This window comes from Tursiops truncatus, chromosome 5, assembly GCF_011762595.2.
Source record: "Tursiops truncatus isolate mTurTru1 chromosome 5, mTurTru1.mat.Y, whole genome shotgun sequence".
Taxonomy (NCBI): Eukaryota; Metazoa; Chordata; class Mammalia; order Artiodactyla; family Delphinidae; genus Tursiops; species Tursiops truncatus.
The window spans coordinates 101,225,547-101,242,998 of record NC_047038.1 but is presented as its reverse complement, the minus strand read 5'-3'; the positions used below and the strand labels follow the sequence as shown (position 1 = coordinate 101,242,998).

General features: G+C 36.7%; 1 protein-coding gene and 1 pseudogene across 4 annotated transcripts in view; one reads left to right on the top strand and one right to left on the bottom strand.

The window, feature by feature from the left end:
- MAPK10 (mitogen-activated protein kinase 10) overlaps positions 1 to 17,452 on the top strand; it is a 350,755-nt gene that overhangs the window by 37,066 nt on the left and 296,237 nt on the right. The gene's annotated exons all lie outside the window — the stretch shown is intronic.
- On the bottom strand, positions 15,469 to 16,167 carry LOC117312429 (protein FAM204A pseudogene; annotated as a pseudogene).

Sequence of the window (17,452 nt, the reverse complement as noted above, 5' to 3'; positions counted from 1 at the left end):
CTAGAGCTGCTGATATCTCAGAACAAGGTAGTCAGTCACGAAGTGTGGACTTGAGTTCTGCCATAGGAGGGCCTCCCAGTTACTGACTCTTCTTCCCCTTTAAGCTCTACAAGGAGGTCACACTTAAGTAGAAGGCTCTTAGACTTCTGTATAGGCATTATTCAGGTTTAATTTATGTTAGAATTCATAACTTCACATGTTTTTTGGCCCTGCCTTGTTCTCTGAGTTCCATAAATAGAAGCTCTGCAGAATGTGTGGTAGCTGTCCAGATTATGTTCTAAAATCTTTCGCATATAAGGGATGTATTCTCCTGAGAAGTGAGAAACTGATGCAGAAAGGAAATTTCAAGGACAACCAAATGCAAATTTTTCTGCTATTTTTCTGATCAGTAAACAAAATTGTCAGAAACTGTTCCCTAAATAGTTTCTCATGACACAAAAAATGCTATAGTGCTGTTTAAATATGTGCATTAATTCGGGACTATATTTTAGTTATTATAGATCAAGACAGATAATTTTATGGAATTATGAACAGTTGATTTACAGTGGCATTTAAAATTTATCTGATAATTCTTTACAGAGCTTCATTTGAAAAGGAGATATATTACAAATTAGACAGTACATACTTGTCTTAGAATTACAGAATAAGTTTACAATTAGGATGTTTAGTAAATAAACCCATATAGGTTCTTTATTATCCCAAACTCTATGGCACTGAGTTCTTATTCTTTCTGGCAATAAATGTAGATATTCTATTTGATTTGGTACTAGACCATTTGGGAACTTGGAAGGGAAATAAACATTAGTCCAGAAAATGTGAATCAATTTAAATCACTGTGGGTTCTCATTAAAGTCTTGAAATATAATAGACTGTGGAGGAATTACATTTCAACAAACAAGGTATAGAGGATCTTACCTGTTTGGTCTCATTATTTCTGAACTATGGATTGATAGATACATTTTCAAATTAAAGACTATATTAATTGGAATATCATAAGATGTCTAGTTTGACACTCGCATGAAAACCACAGATTGGACAGGTTAACTGACTTGTTCAAGGTCATACAGCCACTTGGTAACAGAGCTAGACTCCATGCCTCTTCTAACCACTGTTGTTCTTTAGATTTTGCTACTGAAAATTTAGACTTGACTACTGAAAAATTACTTTCAAGAATTTTCTTGAAAGAGACAAATTTCCAAAAACTCTGAGTCTGCAGCAGAGATTGAAAAGGACTTGGGTGTAAGTAGTATATTTCAGAGATCATTGCAGAGGGCAGGAGTGAGGGAGAGGGAGAGGGGAATGGGAGAAGAAGTCTCTACTGTGGGCAGTAGGGACTCAATTAGGTCAAGACTTCCTGAGAGGCAAACATTAGGTATCCCAGGTTATCTCCTTAAGGACTTGAGACAAAAGCACTTGGGAGCAGTGGCTGCAGTCCCCTATTGGTTGAAGGTTGCCCCTGGGGGCAATAACCCCTCCAGCATTTCAGGCTGTGCTTCCTTGGGGATGCTAAGCAGTCTTTATTGGAATTGGAGAAGGCTTGGCCCATAAAGTATTATAGAAAGAGGTATGGTACCTGCTGGAGTTAGGATACTGCCAAAGTAAGTCAAGTCTGAGCTTATTTGGAACTGTTCACTGCAGCTGTGATGAAAAATCAGAGATGAGTGGAGGGAGAGGTACAGGGCACAAGCAGGGCCTCCTACATCTGCGTCCAGGTTTCTCATAGTAGTGTGTCATTGCATTGCTTCGCATCTTTCCCATGGGATGATTCAGGACCGTCTATCCTTTAGTCAAGAGTATTTATTCTGTTATTTTGCATGAATTTCCTAAAATGGAGGACTCATCTATGTGTGAGGAATGCATTGTCTCTGAAACCCTAAAACTGTTTTTCAATATCTTCTCTGTATAATTCCCATTCTTTTCTTTTTCATTTCTGCCCCTTTCCCTGCTTCTCCCTTTTACCCTTTTCAGCTAATTTGCCATGGCTACTTCCCACTTACCTCCACCCCCAATGCCCCATAGCTTACACTTACTTTCGTCTGCCTCTCTGTTTCATTGTTCTCTCCCAGGTCTATCTCACCTGCCTTCCTCTAACAATACATTTCCCATTTTCTAACCGAAGATTTTCTTGCCTTCAATACATCAATTGAAGTGATGTTATGAAATACATCTAGTATGCTATTCTTTTGAAACTTTGAACGAAAGACTGAGTGTTGACGGTCTCTTCCTCTATTTAACTTCTGAAACACTCTCTAATGCACATGTTCAATAAATGTAGACATTCCCTCTTTCCACTTAGAATTGGAAGGAACTTTAGAGGTAATCTAGGCTGTCCCATTTCACTTTTCAAGTGAAGAAGTGATATATAGAGAGGGTAAGCAACCTGCTCAGGTCCTACAACTAAAAATGACAGAGCTGTGGGATCCCAACACTCAGGGATCTTGTCTGTCTATCAGAGGGCAAGCCTAATGTTAGTTGTTAATTAATGTGAATATTGCAAATTGCAAGCTTCTGATGGTTGGGGGATAGATCTGTTTACTTGATTTATGTAATGCTTAACAATGGGCACAGTAATAGATAACTTAATAACTACAGTTGGAGATCAAGGAAGCCCCTCAAGTAATGCAAGGAAATGAGAGAGGAGGCCATTGTATCATTGATTCCTCCTCCCCATTTATTCTGCCTGATTATTTAGCTTCTTATGGATTATTGAAGCATTAAAATCTACTGATAATTTGAGATACATGAGGCAAGACAGCTTAAAATCAGCCAAATTTTTATAATTATGCATTTTCTCTGATTTTTCAGTTGTAATATTAGTGGTGTCTCCATATACCCAGCATTAAATATAATCTTTGAAAACAATGTAAGGAATATGTACATTCATTTGATTTATTTTAGAATCTTATTTATTCTGTAGTGATTACTGATATTTCAGAATCTTCATAAAATCAATCCTGAATAGATTAGATGCTGTATTAGGTTGAATAGTGTCACCTTGGAATCTGTGGATGTAACTTTGTTAGCGTCTTTGCAGATGTAATTGAATTAAGATGAGGTCATCCTGGTTTTGGGTGGGGCTTAAATCCATTATAATTGGTGTCCTTTAAAGAAGAGGGCGATTTGGACACAGAGAACAGACACACAGGAGAGCAGGCCATGGAAAGACAGAGGCAGAGGTTGGAATGATGCATCTGTAAGGCAAGGAAAGCTAAGGATTGCTGGCAACCATTGGAAGCTAGAAGAGGCAAGGACGGATCCTTCCTTAGTGCCTTCAGAGACAGCATGTTCTGGCCCCAACTTGATTTCTGACGTGTAGCCTCCAGTACTCTGATAGAATACATTTCTCTTGTTTTAAGCCGAGCTTGTGGTACTTCATAGCTCCTCTGGGCATTTGAACTTGCAGCCCCTGAACCAAATGATATCTGCCTGCTCCTCCTGCTTTCTAAGTGAATGGCTATTTTCTTGACTGTGATGGAAATCACATCACCTAATAATTTTTTTGTGCCTGTGTGTGAGAGAGGGAGATGGAGACAGACAGAAACAGAGAGGAAGACACACACAGATTGTATCTTACTGAATTTACTGTGAGATTTCACGGAAAAAGATAATTCTTATGTAGACATGTACATATTGACCATATGATAAATTCAGATTTATATTTATATGTCAACTTTCTTTCTATCTGTCCTTGATAAAAAGTTGGTTTTAAGGTATTTGGTTAAGTTTAATTTGAAATAGACAAAAATATATAAATGCCAGGTTTCACCTGACTGCAATTTTTTTTTTAGATTTAAATGTTATTCTTGGTGCATGTGGTAGTCAAGCCATCTATTTATGTGTGTATTGCTAAGGGTCAGCTATGCCAATGTGCTTCCTCTTGTAAGCTCCCTGTTTTTCTTTGTTGGACAGTGTGGTGTTGGTTTTATATGATTTGTGTTGCTACCTAAAGCCTCAGTGTAAAGTCAACTTTAGATAAGGAGAAGCACCAGTCTTTGGTTACAGAAGTGTTTCTTTTTCTTTTTTTCCCCTAGTTTTATTGAGATACAGAAGCACTTCTTAAGAAGATATCACTCCAGCAATGGAGTCTTTTTAAGGAAAATTTATAAACAAATCTCATTTAAGAATAGGTGCAGACAGAAATTAACACAACATTGTAAATCAACTATACTTCAATAAAAAAAAGAAAAGAATAGATGTAGAGATTTACCTGCACAGAAGTCTTAAGTGTGCAATTTTTATTGCTTTGGGGAAGAAACTGATATTTAATTTTGTTTTTCTGTATATACCAGAAGTTATTAAAATTGTTTTTTCAAAAGTCTAGGTGAAGAAATTTTTTTTTAAAGATTTTTTGGATGCGGACCACTTTTTTTTAAAGTCTTTATTGAATTTGTTACAATATTGCTTCTGTTTTATGTTTTGGTTGTTTGGCTGCAAGGCATGTGGGATCTTAGTTCCCTGACCAGTGATCGAACCTGCACCCCCTGCATTGGAAGGCAAAGTTTTAACCACTGGACCACTAGGGAAGTCCCTAGGTGAAGAAATTTTAATGCAAATATGCATTTGAGGCTGAGTGATCTCTGTACACTTAATTTTGCTTGTTCGATATATCTGTCTCAGCATCGAAAATGTATAACTTTACCAAAGTTAGACACTTCCACTTACTTACCTTAGAAAGCAACTTTATACATACATATAAGTAAAATTAACAGGCAGAAACTTTTCTAGTACAACATTCTTGGAAGGTAATTTGACAGTGCAGTATTTAGCAAGGGAACAGCAAAATGTTTACACTGTTGGGTTTAGAAATTCCACTTCTAGAATGTGTGTGTGTAATCAAAAATTATATAAGGATATTTATTCAGTGTAATTTATAACAGCAAAAGTTATGAGCAGCCTATCTAGGAAGTAAAGAGCCTCAGTGTGTCTACTGTTATGTGTGTGGCAGAAACTCTAAACTATATGGTCTCTCTGCAAAGGGGGAGAATAGAAGTTGGCATCATTAGTCACAGTCTTTTAAAGTCTCATTTTCTCTTGGCAAGTTAAAAAAGTTTTTCTTAGGGGCAATGTTGGGGATGGAGGTCCTCAAACTCCATGCAGGAGTTATCTCAAGGGTGTCCCATAATGTAAGGTCAGTGTCATTTAAAAAATGTGTGCAGCCATGATCATAGAAAAGATAGAGATTCACCTGGGATTATCTACAAAAGCTAATGAAAATTAAGAGCCTAAGATTTCCATTTTATAACTTTTTTCTGTGTAATATTATTTTATCCTTAAGCTTCATTATTAATGTTTAGCCATTTTTTTTGTTGTTAACACATTTATACTATTCAGGGAATATAAATGTGTTATTTTTATTATGTTCTCAGAGATGTTGTTTTTGAGGACAAATATGTGCAATGCTCACAATTGTGTGTGTGTGTGTGTGTGTGTGTGTGTGTGTGTGTGTAACTTAAAACTATATCATCTAAACTATATGATATAGCACTTGGGAATTTGGCTTCCTCCTACTTTGTATCTCTGAGCCTGCTCCTGACTTGGGCTCTCACAAGAAACCTACATAACAACCCATCTTAAAAGTAATGTGACCTGTGCCACAGTAGGAGGTATGGAGTAAATAATTCACGGCTGCTTTCATGAAAAGCATTCCATAGCAGGAAAGGAATAAAGAATCTTCCTTGAGAAGAAAAACCACTAAATCACACAGTGAGAAATTAGGAAAAAAAATAACAACGGAGAGTAAGCCATCATAAATAGTGCCTCAAGGAAGTGAACGATATTTTAAAAACAGGACTCAAGCTTAGAAAGGCGAAAACATTTCAATGAATTTTCAGCTTGCCAGCAATTTTAGAATCAACTTCTCCTTTGACATTCTATTGGTATCATATTTATGTTGCTTGTAAGGAAATTACTAATAGAGGAGCCAAACTATACATTTTTATCAGAAACCTTCACACTTTATCAAGTCTCTTAGCCATATATTACTTGGTATATAAAGGGAGACCCTTTTTTTTTTTTTTTTTTTTTGCGGTATGCGGGCGTCTCACTGTTGTGGCCTCTCCCGTTGCGGAGCACAGGCCCTGGACGCGCAGGCTCAGCGGCCATGGATCACGGGCCCAGCCGCTCCGCGGCATGTGGGAACTTCCCGGACCGGGGCACGAACCCGCGTCCCCTGCATCAGCAGGGGGACTCTCAGCCACTGCGCCACCAAGGGAGCCCCTAGATTTTCTTTAATAAATACAGTACTATAGTATCTGTGTTTGAATCCATAGATGCAGAACCGTGGGTATGGAGGGCCGACTGTGAAGTTATAAGTGGATTTTCCCCACTGTGTGGAGGGTGACCGACTCTAACCCTGTGTTGTTCAAGGGTCAACTATATTTTAAATTGTGATATTAGGCATGAAAATTGATTTCATTTACTTGATTGTTTAAAAGTAATGAGTATTAGTAGAGACTCCTGTTTGTCTTAAAAAGAAATGACAGTGTCAGTTTTGATTTTAATTTTTATTGAAATGTGAAATAATCAACAATGAAATCATGTATCTGTTCTCCTGCTTTACCATCATGTTTCAGAATTACCTTTTCTTTGATTCTTAATCATTTTAATTTTAGTATATGAGTAACTATCATTTAGTTACTGAAAATGATTTTTATATTCTTACATAATGGAAACATAATCTTTCTCAAGGGAGTAATCTTAAAAACAATCCAGTGACAGTTGCTTGAGTTCTAGAATCTACATGGCTTTTTCCTAGGGTAACATTTATGGATGGAAATAGGGAGAGAAATGGAGACATTTTTAAAGGTTAGAAAACAAACAGGAAAAAAATAAATATTGTATTAAGAAGAAATACTCCAAAACAAGCCATATATGTAGGAATTGCAGATTTGAATAAATTCAGAATTAGGAGTGAGGAAACAGAAAACATCTTTTAGCTTGATACTTTAAGGATCAAAATCCTTCAATGGCTTCCCACTGTTTTGGGGCAAAGTCTAAACTCTTTAGCATAGCATATGAGATCCTCCACAATTTGACCCTTAGCCCACAATTCCAGTGTAATCTTAACCTCTTTCCACGACCGCATTGACGTCTTTATCCTCCCAATGCCTCATCTTCAGTCATATCCAAGTACTTACTTTTCTATATCTCTTTGTTTTTAACATATTTACCCCCAAATTTGGAATGCCTCCACTGTCAGAAAAAATTGTAAAAGACTTGGAAATGGGCTTACTGGATTTTATCTAGAGGATCCTCTGGAGATTTTTGATTCTATAAGGGTGTGCAGGGTTGATTGATTTTTCTATTGACTAGACTATTTTACACTTCTTTAGTGGTAGAAGTTAAGTGTAGAAAACTGATAGCAGTGCAAATGATTCTTGTTCATAGCAATACAAACAATTCCTGTTCATGGCAATGAAAATGAATTTTATCTAGCAGAGGATATAAATCTCTGTAAGTCAAAAAATATTTGACACGTGCTCATTTTATATATGAACGAGAGTAATGTTTTTAACTTTTTGAAAAGTATATTTTAGTATCTGCCTCTTCAACTACCATGTATAAACTCCTATTTATTCTTTAAAATATGATGAAAATACCACCTTCTCAGTGAGACCTTTTCTATTTTTGGTAGCAAAATTAGCTTTTTTGCCTCATAATGCTCCCATTGCACTTTTAATCTATTACTTCTACTGTAGCTCTTAGCAAATTGTAGCAGATGTATCTATATTTCTGCTTTTCCCACTAGACTAGCTCTTCAAAAGCAGAAAACATGTTTTATTCGTCTTTGTATCATCTACTCTTTTGCCAAGCATATACAACATGATATACAGACATTTGCTTGGTAAATGTTTATTGATGAAAGTAGAAATCACAGAAGAGGGTGATGGGCATGTTTTAGCATTTGGTGATGAGGGGGAGTAGGCTTCTCACAGAAAAACCCCAGAATAACTCTTATACTTGTAGACTTTATGGGAAAATATAATTTAGCATGAAATTGAAAAATAGTTGAAAGAAGACACTTAATGAAGCCAGAATGACCTAGAAGAGATACGGATTAAGAGAGCTGAGACTTAGAGGCTTGCATTACGGCTTTTTCCCTGAATTGCTGTAGTCAGGACATTTTTCTTCTGTCATACTTTATATATCTGTAAACTAGGGATAATAATTATTGTAATTATCAAGAGAGAGGAATTCCCATAAGGGGATGTTTGAGTTAAAAGTGGGCAGGAGGCCCATCCACCTCACTACAAATAACTCAGCTCGGTGCTTTGTGACCACCTAGAGGGGTGGGATAGGGAGGGTGAGAGGGAGACACAAGAGGGAGGAGATATGGGGATATATGTATACATATAGCTGATTCATTTGTTATAAAGCAGAAACTAACATACCATTGTTTACCATGTAAAGCAATTATACTCCAATAAAGATGTTAAAAAAAAAAAGTGGGCAGGAGACAGTGTTACTTAGCTCATTTGGCTATAAGTGAGAATGAGAGATTTAAAATAAATACAGCTTTTTTACAATTTGAAATATACAACTATGGCTTGAATAAAATTAAAAAGTGACTTGACTCCTTATCCTGAATTTGGAAAAGTCGTTAGGATTATCCTCACATCTTTACCATTTAAATTTTTATTTTATTTGTGTATTTTTAGGAACTAGTTTTTGGCAAAATAAGCAACCATTAGAATGAAGAGATAGACTTTTTTTTGTCAGATATTCTGCACAATTAAATTTAATTTTGTTTGGAAACCTTAAGTTTCAGATTTTCTTATGAATGTTTGGGTATTTCCTCTGAAGCAAAGAGTGATTTCTAGTATTTACTTCATAAATAGGTCACTTACAAATGGTAGACTTAAAAATCAGCAGTAAATTCTGAATTTACATCCTGGTAGGTGAGAGAACCCAAACTATTTACTAACACAGCTCACTGCTGTTTCCATGGCAACAGAGGCCAGTTACTGTCAGCCTGGTCTCTTTGACGGTTGACTTCCACAGTGAACTCTGTGTGATGCTGCCAAATGCCTGGCTTCTGTGCTTCCTGTTCCAAGCAGTTGCTTCTTATTCTGAATACCAATGACTAGTCTATAAAGGCTGTGTCGTTCAATTCCCCTGAAGACGGGCCTGGGAGTCATATATGGAAAAGCAGTGAGCTTTTTGCCTGTAATGAATTAAAAACTATATGTAATTGGATTGTATTTTCCCTAACTAGCTATGCCAGTAATTTATTAATAATGTTACCTTGCTATTATTAGGCAGCTGGGCCTAAATAAGAAATGACAGCACATCGGTCATCAACTGTGTCAAATGCATTTTCAGGAAGGCTCACTGACTGGCTAGCCAGCATCGTCATGTAAATCCAAGTGATCGTGCACATGGTTGCCAGCAGAAAAATACATTTGCAACTGAAGTGCTTTTTAGCTATTTAAAATGTTCATATATTGATTGCTCTGAAATGGAGAAAAAGCAGCTGCCTGAAATGCCAGTGAAATGGCTGAGAAATTTAAAATGAGAGGAGAAAAAAAAATAAGAGCATTTGAATAGAGAAACAAGCTAAGCAGTTTTTGCTCTTTAGTAATGAAGAGTACTATGATTTTGAAGTTTTAGTTATGTGGTGGTTATCAGTGTAGAGAACTGGGATCCTCTCTGACTGGGTCACACCCTATACCAGGAATTTGAAGACCAGATTTGTTGTAATTATATTTCTCTCTAGAGCGTAAGTTCCTTGAGGGTAGACTGTTTTCATGACTGCATTCCTGATAGCCAGCACAGGGCCTGACACACACTGAGTGCTCAATAAATATTTAATGAATTAAATGAAACTCAGTGAATCGCCTGCAAGAAGTTTTTGGTATTTAGGCCCATCAAGTTTCCTGGAAGAAGCTATTAGACTCTTCCTTTCATTAAAGAGCATATAGCTGACTACCATGACCCTCACTGCTAGGTATCTGCTGTGGAGCTTCTACAGGCAGGTACTTATGGTAGGAGACGCCACTCAAAGGCAGCTATTACCATCAGCATTTTTTCCCCAGCTAGTGGATACAATTAATCATAGCTTTTGGTGGCATCATTTGCCATTTCTGACTCTTTGATTGGCCATTCCCTCTACATTGTCACAGTCAAAGCTCCCAAGGGTTGTTTTATGTAGGCACTTGCGATGATGCTCTTCTTCTTGTGCCAGATTCTGTCCCTGGAGACTATTTTGTCTGCCTCATTTCCCCTAGCTGCCCCCCCCCCCCACTGCCCTTTGTACATTTGGCAATATCTGCAGTCATTTTTGATTGTCACAAGCTGGCAGGGGGGTGGGGTGGGATGGGGAGTGCTCCCAGCATTTAGTAAGTGAAGGCCAAGGATACTGCTAAACATCCTACAATGCACAGGATAGTCCTCACGACAAAGACCTTTTTGGCACAAAACGTCAACAGTGCCAAGGTTGAGGAAACCTGCTCTGGGGCTTCACGCTCTTTCACGGAACTTCTTCAGAACCTTTCTGAATTACACTCTATGCCTTCCTCATTTCCACTCTCCTCCCCTGCTTTTTTCCCCTTAGGTTTGGCTTATTTTCTTACACTTTTAAAATTTGCTATCTTTACCTCAAGATGTTGCCACAGAGAGAGAGCCTGTCACTCGAGACTCTCACTTGTTTCTACCAGAGTCTGAACTCAGATACATAGTTATCTTGCCAGTAGCCTCAAATTCCAGAGGGTCGAAAGGCAAATATGCAAAATGAGTGCCAGGAATAATCAATCCTAAATATCCCATTGCTTTTAAGAGAGACATAAAAAAAACCTGTACAAATATACCACATGGAGTTTTGAAGCTGCTCTATAAATAATAAATATTTTGTATTGTTCTAAATCTTTTCTCATTGTAGAGAAATTTTAAATTGGGTATTTGTGTATTACATCAAATTCTGGAAAGTGAATGTGGTTCAGTAATCTCAATAATATCATTCTTAGGATGGGTATTTTTTGTCTTTGAAAACTCCAGATTGATCTGAATAATATTATAGGTATTTTTTAAAAAAGAACTGAACATTTTTATTCATGGATATGGGGCTCAAATTTTGGTTCTAACATGGAAAACTTAGATTATTGCACAGCAAACTTTAAGAAGGGAGTATTGATTGTCACTTGTTTAGTGATTTCAGTGACATTTGAAAGGAGGGAGGGAAACATTTCATCTTAAAATTCTTTACATATATTAACTAATTAAGCCTCATAACCTTCTTATAATAAGAAATGTATAGTATCTCTTTTGAAAGATTTGAACAGTGTTTACCATATAATATCCCAGTTTAGCAAATTCATGAACAGTGATTAAGGGTAGTGTTTCTGCTCTCAAATACTATAATTAAATCCTCTTCCCAGGTCCTTTCTTTGTAAGTAGTATAACAGTAATTTTTAGTTTTTGCCTTTAACCAGCTAGTCTTGATAGTTTAAGAGAAAGGAAATCTGGATAATAAATTTACAAAGTACTTAGATAAATTAATATTATACTACCATATCTATATGCTGCCAAAATCAAGTCTGTAATCTCTTTTCCTTTCAGTTTTTATTTAAAATACTTTTAAAAATTCCCTTTCATGAATATTCACATATTTAAAGTTGCAAAATGAGTAAGGTATTATTATTACTACTTTTATTCTGAAAAACTAATTTACTTATTTTAGGCTAGTTCCTATTTATTGCACTAACAAATTGCTTCAAATTGTAGACACATAACAAGGAGGTCATATCTCACAAGTAATCAAATAATTGGTAGGCCCTTCAGGTTTCTTTTTTTATAAGTAGAAATTTAGAGGTTACATTAGCACTGACTGTTAATATTGGCTTGATGGGGGGTGGAGGAAAGATGAAAATGTCTTTCTAGTTTTCCTATCCTCATTTCTCCAAATTTCTCATCTTTCCTACCTCTTCTCTCCATAACGAAAAACAAAGAACTAAATCAAAACCACTCTGCCCATCATCTGTCTTAAGTTTTTGGAAGTTGAGTACAAAGGAAGAAGAAAACAAAAACAGAAGGGAAGGTGATGGGGAGTAAAAGTATATTTGGGTGAGTCACTGAGAGTTCAGGAACCAATATCCAGTTGGCTGTCTGAATTAAATTTGACCGTGCACTAATGGCCAGAAATAAGGCTTGTCAGTAACCATAATTAGGTTACAATAGGCAACCAATGTTTACTAAGCATCTACCATGTGCTTGGCACTGAAATGCAGTGGAATACAGTTGCTACCCTCATGGAGCTCCCAGGGCAGGGGACAGTGGAGCAGTTCTTAGTTCAAGCACTTGGGTATTTAGTGTCTTCAAGGAGTGAAGGCATCATCGGGGAAGGGCTTCAGGTATTTACTTAGCACTCCAATCTTCCTCGTGGCTAGAGGAGGGTCTCAGTGGTGGTTAATGTGACAGCGGCTCGATTTATTTAAAAATTATAGAAAATTCATGGGACTTCCCTGGTGGTGCATTGGTTAAGACTCCACATTTCCACTGCAGGAGGTGTGGTTTCAATCCCTGGTCCGGGAACTGAGATCCCGCATGCCGTGCAGTACAGCCAAAAAAAAAAAAAAAAAAAAAAAAAAATTATAGAAAATTCAGACCTATTTATTCTATCATTGAGTTTTATTCTTATATTTTAAAAAGTTTGCTTAGTGTATGTATGACAAGATTTTGGGAGGAATTCAATAATGTTAATATTGATACAGCTCCTGCTCTAGAAATGTCCACAAACTCTTGGGGAACACAAACAAGAAAACAGAACATAATAACTGAGTGTGATGAATATTGTTATGGATAATCTAGAGTGCTGTGGAGGGGATCAGCAAAAACTTAGAGAGGAATTGACATCCAGGCTGAGTCTTACGAACAACATGGAGTTAAGCAAGTCCAGTGAGATTATGGGACTAGCATTCTTGGCAGATGGAACAGCTCAAACAAAGGCTTTGTACAAAAGAGAACAAACATAGTGAATCACTAGTGGTCCAAGTGACTACGGGTGGAGGTGAGGAGATGTCAGCCATGAGTCTGGAGAGATAAGAAGGAGCCAGGTCATGAAGGATGTTCTATGTCATTTTAGGGAACTTAGAATTTATCCAGACAAAAAGAGGGAGCCATTGCAAAGTGTATCAGAGGAAGGGGTCATTATAAGATTTATATTTTATACCTATCATGCTGGCTGCGTATTCCTGCAATGTAGGGAAAGGAATAGAGGCAAGATTAGAGATAGGAAAGATGGCTAAGACAATGATAACATTGGATAATGACTATGAAACTAATTACAGGGACAATATTCTCATCAGTAAATTCTCATCAGTAAACATTTTTTTAAATAAAATTATTTAAATATGTACACACATAAAACACTATATAACGTCTCTGTGTTTATAGTTTTTATATAATTATAAAGCCAACAGATTTACAAATTAAATACCAATCAAATTAAAATAATAAAGTTCAAATGAACATTAAATTAACGTGGTAGGTGGTGTGGTTCTGCTGAAAATAAATCCCTGGTATTAAGTTTTAGGGTAGAAAGGGTTTTTAAATTTTTGTTTCACTTGTTTACTTGATTCTTTGCGTATGATGCACCATCATTTGAGTCATCAATATAGTTACTGGTTTCTTTTTTCTCTTTTAGAAACAAATTAGTTTCAAATGACAGTCTCTTTTTTTGATAACGCCCAAATGTAATTGTGTATCACATAGTATAATATTAAAAAATTAAAAATATTATTTAATAAAATATTATTCTTTACTGCATGTTGTTACTGTTAACCAGCTACTGCATACAAATATGGCATCTGTGCAAAAACCTTAGCTTATGACAAGTATATGGTGATGATCCAGCCCAGGTTTTTTTGTTTTCAACATTTGCTATATTGCTGTATATGATGCGATGCCTCAAGTATTTGCACCCTCCCTTCCTTTTTTGTTTCTGAACTACTGTGAAACTTGGGTTGGTACTGCAAACAGTGATGTCATTTAGTCTTTCGTTGACTTGGTTAATGATTTATATATCAGTTCAACTTTCCCATTAGCTCAGGATAATTAAAGAAAGTATTTTAACACCTACTTTTTTATGGCATAAAATAAAAGTCTCAACTTATTAAATAACACAGAAAACTAAGCCTTATTCTATAAATATCTTTTTCATTTACAAAGTATGTTCATGATGTAGAAGTTCTATCTTTATAACTGGTAAAAAATTCAATATGGATGTAATGATATCTGATTGTTTTTGTATGATTTTGGAAACAAGCCTATCTCATTCATTCAAGAAATACTTACTGAGAGCCCACCCTGTGCCAGCAACTAAGGATACAAGTTGTATAAGAGAGACAAAGCAGCTAATTGAAGCCAAAGATGCTTATAACGCTTTAAAAATTAAATACCATACTTCAGTCAGTGGTTCTTAAAGTGTGGTACCTGGACCAGCAGCACTGGTATCACCTAGGAGTTTGTTAGAAATGCAAATGCTCAGGTCTCAACTCAAGCCTATGAATCAGAACCTCTGAGAGTGGGGCCCACCTTCAGTCTGTTTTACAAGCCCTCTGGGGGATTACCACTGCTTTGGCAGGTTGAGATTGATCTCTTCCAACACCAAGGATATAAGAAGACAATTTTTCTAGAGGCAGAGGTCCTAGGAATAGAATTTACAAAAAAGTGTTCTAAGGAATAATCAGAATTGCACATTCAGGGTCATCAAATGACTAAGATATAAGAAGTTCTTGTTATTGAAGAAGAAATGATAGTAGGAATTATTAAAAATTCTAACTTTAATGAGAATTTGACTGTGCTTTTCTTCTTTGAGTGGATTAGGTCCCTTGTCTTATCCAAGCCTTTGGCATGAGATTCCTTGTGCCATTAAATAGCTTATAGGCAAAGAAAATTATGTTTGCATTCCAGTTCTATGCTCACCAGTCAGTACTGCTCTTTAATTTTTCTCGTTTAAAAAAAAAATCTCATCTATTAGGGAAATTCCTACGTGGTTCTGTTCGGTTCCATTTTATCAGAAGCGTGAAGCTTTTCTTCATGTCCTACCTCACAAAAAGGGTCCATTTCTCCGTTTAGGGCAAAGTGTTCAGTGTAGGGCCACCCAGGGTTGGCTCCTTTTAGCTTCTTGGTGTTCCTTCAGATAGTCCTGTTCTTCCCTCCTACTTCTGAGGCCTCAGCCCTTCCTTCTTTTTTAGTTAGTCACTACTGAACTTTCTTCTCTGCTTCCCACAAATATGGCCTTAACTAATCTTTAGGAGCAGGAAGAAAAAAAGTGTGCATTGCAACCGAATTTTCTGTTTTGCATTTCCGTTAATACTTTTTTTTTTTGATAATCAACTTCCAAATTTTATGCTTATCTTTTTCTATTTCCATCAGTTTCCCGACATAGTTAACATGAACAGGAAAATCTTTTCAGTAAATTAAGCAACTGAAGACTCAAGTGAAATCTCAAAGGTCTTGAAGAACTCTGGCAAGTCACATATATCCCATGTTGCTTTTGGTTTCTCACCTCTTCTTTGCTTCAAACCCCCAGGCAAGTTTCTTCTTTTTTTCAGCAGCCCATGAATTTTCAGCATCCTTTTTGGCTTTTACAAAGTTGTGGCAGGCAATCACTTTGGCAATTTTTGCACCAAGCTCTCGAGTAGCTACCTGATTGCTGAGTTCCTCAGCCTTCTCAATGTTCCACTCTTCCACAGCCTGGTCTATGCTCTTTTCAAGGCCCGACTTTGCAATTTTTTTCCTTTTAACAGGGGAGTCAAACCTATCGCTGACTCCAAAATACTGAGTAAGCTCCTTCCACTGGGTTTCACTTGAGGACTGTTCACTTTGAGATTCTTCATTCTTCAATTTACCTTTTCTGGAGCGTTTTCTTTTTTTCTTTCTGGATCTTGAAGTTGAGGTTTTCTGTTCAGAATGTTTTGTATGCAGTTCTTGAAATTTATTCCACATATTTAAGGGAATTCCAGAGAGACACTCTTCATATGCATTTACATTTGCTTCTGCTTCAGTTTTTGGTCCATCTGTAGGGATATCTGAGACCTCTGTGTTTGTAATGGTCCCATCTTCTTTACCTTCTTGTAAGTTAAGTTCAGAGCTCTCTACTGTGGCTTCATCATCAGAATTCAACTCAACATCACTTTAATTTAGGCCAGGAGGTAGCAGCCCACTCCACATCTTTTCTGCGGTCCATAGCTGGCCGTCCAGCAGCCATCTTAAGACCCCTGTTAATACTTTGAGTCTTTGTTTTGGTTTCTGTGTTGATCAGGGGAGGGCAAAAATAGTCTTTGGGTTATTAGTAAGAGAGAAAAGGAGGAAGGAAATGCTGAGAACATACAACTAGTAATATGAAGATATATATTGATGCCAGAAGGTATAATACGAAGAGATACATTATATCATATCTTTTCTATTTCTTTTGTGTCATAATAGACAAATAATATACATTGGAGCCAGAGTTATTTTTCTAAACTATTCATTTGACAAATATTCTTTGAGCACTTACTATGTGCCAGAAACTGCAGTAGATGTTAGGGAGACAGTGGTGAACACAGGGAAAAATATCTTTGCCCTCATGAAGGTTATAGTGTAGTGAGCAAAACTGACCAAATACCTCCCCCCAAAACACATACATTAAAAGTAGAGCAAGTTAGATGGTGAAAAATTTTATGGTGAAATATAAAGCAGGGAAGGAGATTATGTCGGTCGGAGAATATGGGTTTACATGGGATAACCAGGGAGGCCCTCCGTGAGAAGGGGACGTTTGAGCACAGACTTGAGGGAGTGAGGGAGAAAGTGAGACAGAATCTGGACAGTGTTCTCCAGGCAGAGGGAGCAGTCAGCACAAAGTCTCTGAGGCCTGGGGCAAGAGGGTAAAGTAGTAGGTGAAATCCCATGGACCTCACAGGTTAGTGAAGTTTTCGACTTTTTTTTTTTTAATTTAATTTATTTTTTATACAGCAGGTTCTTATTAGTCATACACTTTATACACATCAGTGTATACATGTCAATCTCAATCTTCCAATTCATCACACCACCACCACCACCCCCTGCCGCTTTCCCTGCTTGGTGTCCATACGTTTGTTCTCTACATCTGTGTCTCAATTTCTGCCCTGCAAACCGGTTCATCTGTACCATTTTTCTAGATTCCACATATATGTGTTAATATACGATATTTGTTTTTCTCTTTATGACTTACTTCACTGTGTATGATAGTCTCTAGATCCATCCACGTCTCTACAAATGACCCAATTTTTTCCTTTTTATGGCTGAGTAATATTCCATTATATATATGTACCACATCTTTATCCATTCATCTGTCAATAGAGTTTTTGACATTCATTCTTTGAAATTTCTCATTTCAAAGGTTCAATTTTTCATAATCAGGAGTTTCATTCATATATTTTTTAAAGGCTAGGGACATGTGTTCACTTTATTTGTTTATTTATTTATTTAAATTGGC